Here is a 7467-nt window from a genome sequence, read left to right on the forward strand (position 1 = left end):
TATCGAACATGGTTCCAATTATTTTTGATACGTACCGATATACGTAAAATTGGGTTAATTTCGCAGCCTTGCATCAACAACGCGGTGATAATATACGCGTAGAATATAACAATGTACAGATAGATAATTAATTGATATCCTCGAATAAAGAGTAAAGGTTGTCCATCGGTATGGTAAAAGTTTAAACAACAGTCGTAGCCGTACCTGCAAAACCAGTCAGTCTCGAACAGGCGTGTAGCTGAAAGCGTATAACGAAATCGATAACTTAATTACCATTTGCAAACACCGAAACGACGTGTAACGTCACAATTTAAACATCCGCTATTACAGGTGTATCGATATAAATACCCTAGCTTATATACCGTTCATCGATTTGTCGACGAATGTACGCGCAAAGCGTGTCTTACGACCAGGAGAGCATTAGAAGAGGAGAATTTAAAAGAGCTGTAAACACCATTGAAAAAAAAAAAAAAAAACATTATTTCTCAAAAAGTACGCATGTTCCATAGCTAAGTTTTTCGCAAGAAATTTTTTATTTTTAAACGAAACAAAAAAGAAAACCGTACCAGCTACAGCATTTTTGATTCACCTCTTCGTTTTTGCAGCTACACCGAGGAAAAGTTTCGTTTAGTACAGTAAGTAGAAAAATTCAGTGAAACAGGTATCGTTAAAAAAACTGTTCAAATATTTTTAGAATTACGAAAAACGAGGTACGCCTAACCATTTTGCGCTATCGTCGATTCTTTTATGGTAATTGCAACGCAAAATCAGTTTGCGAGGCTTACTATACTTTTTTAGTTAAACAAGGCTTTAACGTCAATTTATTCTTGCACGAGCATTAAATTTTCCCAACAGTTACGAGAAAATATAGCAACAGTGATCGTAACGAGAAAGAATATTCACGGACACCAGACTTTCCGGTAACAGCTAGAAAACTAATTTTCATTTTCTACCCAGAACTGTATTTTGTCGATTGTGGTAAAAAATGAAAATAGTTGAGGACTGAGCGGTAACCGGAACTAAAAATTTCTCTCAGTGTACTTGAATCATCGAAACGCGGTGAGGTTCTCTGTACTTTCGATTTCAGGTGTTCGACAACGATGGGACCAATGGCAATAATCGTCATTGTTACTTCACAATAACTACTTGAACGAGACACGCGACTCAGCCCTTTGTTTTCACGTGCCAACCCTTGATCGCCACCTCAGTCCGACGAATAATCGATTCCCGTGTGTTTATTTTTACCTATAATATACACCGCTAATTAAACTCGGTAGCTGTTACGCCGCACGTGGTGAAAATTTACTGGAGACGATTTTTATCATACTTTGTTACAATTCATTTACGAGCATTTGGTTTTTTTTTTTTCTTATGGTTATTGTTATAATATTATACAGCAAGTGTTAAAATCCTGCATGAGGTGACGGAAAGAAGAGAAACATTTTTTTCTAGTGAAAAAGATTATTATTTTCTACATACATACGCGCTGAAATAATTCTTTTATCACGCAGCTGGTGTCGTTCGATTTTTTATTTCGTTTATTACGAATCTGAAATCAGATTGAAAAAATTCCAGGTGCCAGATCCAATATGGCGGGCGAAAATTTCAAATTTCATCGATACTGGAAAAAAAAACTCTGTCCAGAAGTTTTTGAGGTCACTGATTACGAAACTGAAATCAGATCTTGAAAATTCAGTACGGCGAATCCAATCAGCGAGCCCAAAAACCCTTGTGTAAGTTTTTCGACCGTATCGGATGAAATTTGTAATTTTCGTCAACCATATCGGATCGACCACCATTGATATTTAAAATTTGATTTCAGATTCGTAATCAGCGACCCGAAAAACCCATACACGGAGAGAAAAATTTGAGAGAAATTACCCTGCTGTCTATAATCGTGATGTAAAAGACACCTAATGGATTTTTTATTGAGGCATGTTACAAAAATTATAGGTTTTTGTGAAAAAAATTACTACCTTGCTTAGAAACTATGTGTTACGGCAGCGCAAAATTTAAAATGTGACGACGCATTTTTCTGACGCAGCACCGTAAAAACTACGTTAGGTGTCTTTTAGATCACGATCATAGTAACAGCAGGGTAATTTTTCACAGATTTTTCTCTCCGTGTAGGATATAATATTATCTTGTTGTAAAAATTGACTCAGCACAATAATGTGTGACTCAAAGAGGTCAAAGTAAAGCTTTCGTTTACGATTCCAATATCTTAAGGGAGCTTTCCAGTGTGACAGCCCGAAAAATCGCTGTTTTTCGCGATTTTTTTTTTTAAAGAAAAAATAATCTAATCGGTCTGGTTTTTTTTTTTTGTATATTAATTGGATATTGAAGAATGCAAAACAATTTTTTAAAGATCGATTTATTTATTAATTAATATCTATAAAAATGATGAAACAATTGTTGCAGAAAATGCACTTGGATGTGGTGTCCACGTTGGGGGTCACAATTTTGATCTGAAACAAAAAACACAAAAAGATTATTGATCGGTATATAATTGGCTTTCGTGCTATGGAGGCTTTTTCCTTTTTTTTTTTTTTGCAAAAATGGCGCCGGTTTGAACAAAAAGTATCGATTTTCGCATTTTTTTTTGCAGTTTTTTTTACAAAAAAATAGGAAGATGTCAAAAAAAAAAAAAAAGCTTCCATAGCACGATAAACAATGACGTTAAGAATATTGTGTAAAAAATTCAACTCGATAGCTTTAAAACTCTGCCCTCCAAGTTGGACACCGTTTTGAAAAATGCTGTTTCGAGAAAAACGCGTTCAAAGTTTCAAGTGAGGAAATTTTAGGTAAATCGTTTACTTACGGTCAATCAGCGATGCCAGGTCCATGCAATATCCCTTCTGCTTCTTCGAAAAGATCGTGCTCAATGGATTGTTCAGTCCGACGAGCTGTCCTCGCCTCTTTGCTATCCAGGGACGCCCGGCGGTTTGCTTGGGTGATGCGCGCATTCTTGTACTTAGCGGCGAAATCTGCGGCGCTTGGCCCTATCGTGCATCCCATCGTCTCCAAAATTTTTAAAATTGGGTCGTAACCTTCATTGAAGGTGCACACAGCACACTGCGTAGCGATTTCTACTATCTGCTTGCCGCAGAATACGTGCTTTGGGGCTAGTTGCCACACACAGTGATTGATTGATTTTCAAGAATTTAGCACGCCATCCGCTTTTTTTTTGAAAATTGAGTACGACAAAAAAATAAGTCGCGCGACTAATTTACGGCTAATTAACGGCAAATTATGCAATAGTCCGAATTCACATTTTCGACAATTGGTGAGCCAAGTTCATGTACGTGCAGGTAGGAACGAGACAATAGAAATAACGGTCGCACGGGCAGACGGCCGACGCGGCAGCTGTAGCGCTCCGTTGCCTTCTTCCAAGAAATGCTGTACAGTAACCAAAATAATCTGAATTTCGGCATGAAAATTTCAGGAAATATTCGGAAGAGTGTATACTATTCGATAAAGCAAAAAAAAAAAAATCGATTTTTTGAAAATTTCACACTGGAAAGCTCCCTTAAATACTCATAAATGTATACTTTTATTATTGAAGAGAAAAATTTCTGTACCTATTGAATCAATGATAACTCGACGTACGCTCAAGTCGTAATAAAGTTACCAAGAGGAATCGATTTTGACCGACAAACTTTCCATATCCGAAAAAACGTCGCAGTCCCTCACTTGTAACGATATCTGCTTTTTTCTCCCGCTGAACCTCTTCGTCTGGATGATCTGCGGTATTGCAGTACTTACCAAGTCTGACCTCCTCACCCCGGATCCATCCTAAAGGTATTAACTTCATCGTTGAGAACATTTACATGCACCTATACAAATACAACCTTCCCAGATCGCGGTCCAGCAGGACTGCAATGAATGCGCCTAAAGATAAACCCGTTGATTTAATATGCTCTCCGCTATTTAATGCGATATATGTACACGTACGTATATACATGTGAATTCGCGTGTTTTTGTGTGTTTATCGTACGTGTATGTGTATACGGAAAGCGTAAAGGGTTGTTTCGGGACCTAATCCAAAACCATCCTCCACACTCCGTGCGGTTCTTGTTGTATCGTTACGGCTTCGTCAACGAACAAATTATCATGTTCCGAAATAATTTTTCAAAGTCGACATTTCATCCTGGGACGAAATAATTCGTAAACGTAGTAATTTTATTAGATTTTTTCAAATTCAAAAGTTTCGAAATCTTGGCCTGGCGGGAGGATTTTTATGGAAAGAAAAGAAAATTATCAACGAGAGATTTTTAAATCTGGAATCGAATGTTGCAAATTTAAAAATCGCGGATCAACTTCATCGACGAATTGAACCAGCACCCATTTTTTTTTTTTTTTTCCTAGATTGAGGGTTTAAAAGCATTTTCGAGGACAATTATTACACTTCACTTGGTGAAAAATTCGTCGAATTAACTTCCAGTCACTTGTTAATGATTCCGAGGTTACTTGATAGTTATAATTCAGAGTTCTTGAAATAATTCATTGCAACTATTTTCTCGAAGACTGTTACCTGTTCTTAAACTTACGTAACAGTCGCTCAAAAATTTCAATATATTCGAAGAATCTTCAAGTCGGTAAAAGTGTATCGCATTATTTAAAAAAAAACGTAACCTTGCAATTATTCGGTGAACCCTCTCCATTTTCACAAAAATCACTCATCGACCGTCTTTTTAATCCCCAAAAAACTTTAAACGTTTCGAAAAACCGCTTTCGAAGATACTGAGAAAAAAAAATCCCCACTTATCGAGGAATCCTTGCGGGTTTTTATCCGCCCAATCTCCTCTCCCTTTCACCTCGGTATTTTCGTTGTTTTTTGCATTAATTTTAGGGAATGATTGAAGACGAGATCAGGGCAATTGTAAACTGCTCAGGGATGAGGACGTTGGTAAATTCCGCGAGCCGCGACTTTTGCGACCAAGAGAGAGAGAGAGAGAGAGAGAGAGAGAGAGAGAGAGAGAGAGAGAGAGTGAGGGAGAGAGGGGCGGGGGAGGGGAGGAAGGGTAGATTATAGAGCTTTGCAAGGATATCAATTATAACCAGAAACAATTCAGTGTGCTGCAGCACCATGCGACCACCACAACCGCTTCTAATCCTCTGTAAATTATATTATTTTCACTGTTTGTTTACCGACCCTCCACCCTCCTCTCCGCCTCTGTATCTTTGTGTACGTTGGCTCGAACGTAGTTGCGTAAATACACGCAGCGAACGATGCACGCGTGTTTGTAACTCGGTGTCCCTGTCGGCGTCGGATTTGTGGCGACTTTTCGGCTTTCCGTCCCGCTTAATATCCACCCTTTATCCGCTCCGTGAACCGCTCGCCATGCCGAGGAACGAGACTCGACGTGTACACTCGCGAAATTCGGCGCTGCGCGAAGTCGGATTGTGGAAAAAGGTGAGGAAAGTGTTTTGCGCAACGAGAACATGTTTCACGCTTTTTTTTCGTGCCCGTTTTCCGTACTCAAAGTATCCGGTTCTGTGACGGTAGCGTGAATCTGCGAATGCGCATGCGCGGAGTAAGGAAAAGACCGCTTTTGAGTCATACGAGTTGAAAGTGGTACTTTCTGTACTCCGCGCATGCGCTGTCGCGAACAAATCTGACGTTACGCGACTCTAACCTCAGATTCGTGATTGGTGAAAAAACCCGTGACGTACTTTTGTTGTACAAAGAATCGTGTGCAGCAAGGAGGCGACGATATTTTCGCCTCGCGTTTTTGCAATATTCTTCTTCGGCTCACCTACGACTCATATTGCAAACTTACGCTAGATCCGAAAAGACCGATTTTGCATACTTGTTACTCAATATACGATTGAAATTGTACACTCTCGCATATCCGGTCTGAATGAACGTTTTACACTTTTCGATACTTTTCGACTTCTAACTGTTCCGCATTTCGATCGTGAAAATAAATAAATCACTAAAAATAACAGTATTGGTAAAGAAAAAATTCTTTTTCACCTTCATTTTGTGCAAAGATAAACCGTTTAAAGTGACATTCTCGACATAAGAATTGTGAAAACTACCGTCTTTCGGGTAAGTAAAAATCAACGAATTGAAATTGAAGTTCTGCATAATCTTTTGCATGCATTAGATTTTTCTCTCAGGTGTATTTTTGCAAAATAGGAAAAGTTGCATAACCTTTTCGTGCATCCATTTTTCCTTACATGCGATTCGCGTGAAATTTTGCACTCATGTGCTTTTGAGGTCGCTGATTATGAATCTGAACTCAAAATTCAAAAATTCAAAATGGCGGATCCAATATGGTGGATAAAAAAAAAACATCAAGAAAAGGATTAAATCAATCCGAAACCGAAAAGTTGAGTATTTGGATTCAGAGAATGACTCGCGATCATTTTCATCGATACCATTATTTAGAGCAATAATTTCTTCATCTTGAAAACAAAAAATGTCACCTCTTAAGCCACACGTGTCTCTACAAAAATTTAAAATCGATGTATATTTTCTATCCGGTTTTGTCAAGTCCAACATCTTGCCTCTCAAAACAAATTTCTGCATCAGTTAAACGTTTTAAACATTATTGATTTTTTCGTTGTACAACCAATTTTGAAGATTTTATTCGATCTTTTAGCGAATAGTCGCCCTTTTTTTAATTAGTTATTTTTTCTAAGATCATATTTTTCCAATACTTCAAGTGTCACTCTTACAAATAGTTGAAATAGTAATATTAATAACAATAGTAATAACATCGATACGAAAAAATCAATGACGATTGGATAAGGAACATATAAAAAATATCAAACGCACATTTGATGTTCCGGAAATCATTTTGCTAAATTTTTCCCCACACACTCTCTTATTTCTTGACGCTAAAAGACTTCTTCTTTCCAACTTGAAAAGTCGACATCCAACCCCGCCAAGAGACTCGATTCCGGGGGTGCTTAAAGCGACGCTTATACTCGAAGATATCTCACCGCGTGGCCTATAATCCGAACTAATCGTCTCAATAGTGGACAATAAAACGGATGAAAAGTTTAACCAATATTTTCGGAAACCCTAACGCAGCTCAAATTCGAAGCGACGATGTACAAGGTACTAAAGGTTAACCCTATCGACCGAAAGACGTTACTTTCAAAGACCGTGAGTAATAATCTATTAAACAATTAAATATTATGCGAATAGTTGTCAGGATCTGCGGGAAATTTCGTTGGCTTATTCCGTTCGCAAACGGCCGTATAAAAAGAGTTTCGATAAATTCAACCAACGCGATTATCATCAAGGGACTCGGCGGAGTTTCGAGCCAACTATATAAGACGGCTATAACAGTACCATAATTCGTGAAAATAATAATAAAAAGGGTGGATGAAAAACAAATTTAAAAATGAAACGAGCCTAGCTTGACGGTAATTAGCGGTAATAAGACAAGCCGGGGATATTTTCCTGGTGAAAACGGTAAACGAAGAGGAAAAAAAGGTGAAAATCGTCGG

The 7467-nt window shown here is 38.0% G+C and overlaps 2 long non-coding RNA genes across 2 annotated transcripts; both read left to right on the plus strand.

Annotated features, from left to right (window-relative positions):
• The first annotated feature begins 205 nt into the window (after positions 1 to 205).
• LOC124294481 lies at positions 206 to 1477 on the plus strand. The gene is made up of 3 exons (XR_006904360.1): positions 206 to 492; positions 606 to 635; positions 1088 to 1477. It is a non-coding gene; the product is annotated as an uncharacterized LOC124294481 (long non-coding RNA).
• A 144-nt stretch (positions 1478 to 1621) lies between these two features.
• On the plus strand, positions 1622 to 1983 carry LOC124294482. Its single transcript, XR_006904361.1, has 2 exons — positions 1622 to 1733; positions 1823 to 1983. It is a non-coding gene; the product is annotated as an uncharacterized LOC124294482 (long non-coding RNA).
• Positions 1984 to 7467: the final 5484 nt, after the last annotated feature.

The sequence above is a fragment of the Neodiprion lecontei genome, chromosome 5, assembly GCF_021901455.1.
Source record: "Neodiprion lecontei isolate iyNeoLeco1 chromosome 5, iyNeoLeco1.1, whole genome shotgun sequence".
NCBI lineage: Eukaryota > Metazoa > Arthropoda > Insecta > Hymenoptera > Diprionidae > Neodiprion > Neodiprion lecontei.